General features: G+C 36.7%; 1 protein-coding gene across 1 annotated transcript in view; it reads right to left on the reverse strand.

The window, feature by feature from the left end:
- The window catches only part of LOC21405498 (ATP-dependent DNA helicase RecQ), a 35,969-nt gene that overhangs the window by 17,663 nt on the left and 17,426 nt on the right, over window positions 1-880 (reverse strand). The gene's annotated exons all lie outside the window — the stretch shown is intronic.

Consider the following 880-nt stretch of genomic DNA (forward strand, 5'->3'; position numbering starts at 1 on the left):
ATTAGCGTTAGATATGCCTATAAGATGGAACTCAACTTATATTATGCTTCAACAATGCATCCCTTATAAGAATGTTATAACAAACTATATGTGTGCAAAATTAGGAGTAGGACATATAGATGAATTTGATTGGCAAATTGCCGAAGTTTTGTATCAATTTTTAGGTAGGTTTCATGAAGTTACTCTAAAACTTAGTGGAACATACTACCCAACATCACCTTTAGCTTTAGGAGAACTTTTAAGAATTAGTATTTTATTTCACGAATATAGGGAGGACCCAATCTTAGGAGTTCATGCTCAGTCTATGTAAAAAAAATTTTAAAAATATTGGTCTAAGTTGCCTTTGTTATATGGTTTAGGTACAATTTTTTATCCTAGATTAAAATTAGACGGATTAGAAAGTGGTTTAGAAAACTTAGGTGAATTTTTAGGCATCACTTATACGGACCAATTTTCAATAATAAAAGTAAAAATATATGAGATCTATAGTAAATATGAGATTAGGTTTAGAAGCACAAACTCTAAGAAGAAGAAGAACAAGACAACTCAAACGGAAGCTGTGAGTGGAAGTGAATCTTCATCAACAAGTGGCAGTGGCGGCAGCAGCTTCAACGAGCTTATGGCGTACCTCAGTGAAGGCTTAGTAGTCGGCAGTGCGGCAGAATCGTTTGACTTAGTTCAATGGTGGAAGGCACGGGCATTAACTTGGCCAATCCTAACTCGATTGGCAATGGATATATTTTCGATCCCAGTCTCCACTATTTCATCCGAACAAGCTTTCAGTACGACAGGAAGAATACTTGAGGAACGCCGGAATGCATTGCAAAGGGATATTGTTGAAGCCTTGGTTTGCATTAAGGATTGGGATCGGGCCGATCAA

The sequence above is a fragment of the Morus notabilis genome, unplaced genomic scaffold (genome assembly GCF_000414095.1).
Source record: "Morus notabilis unplaced genomic scaffold, ASM41409v2 Scaffold283, whole genome shotgun sequence".
Lineage (NCBI taxonomy): Eukaryota > Viridiplantae > Streptophyta > Magnoliopsida > Rosales > Moraceae > Morus > Morus notabilis.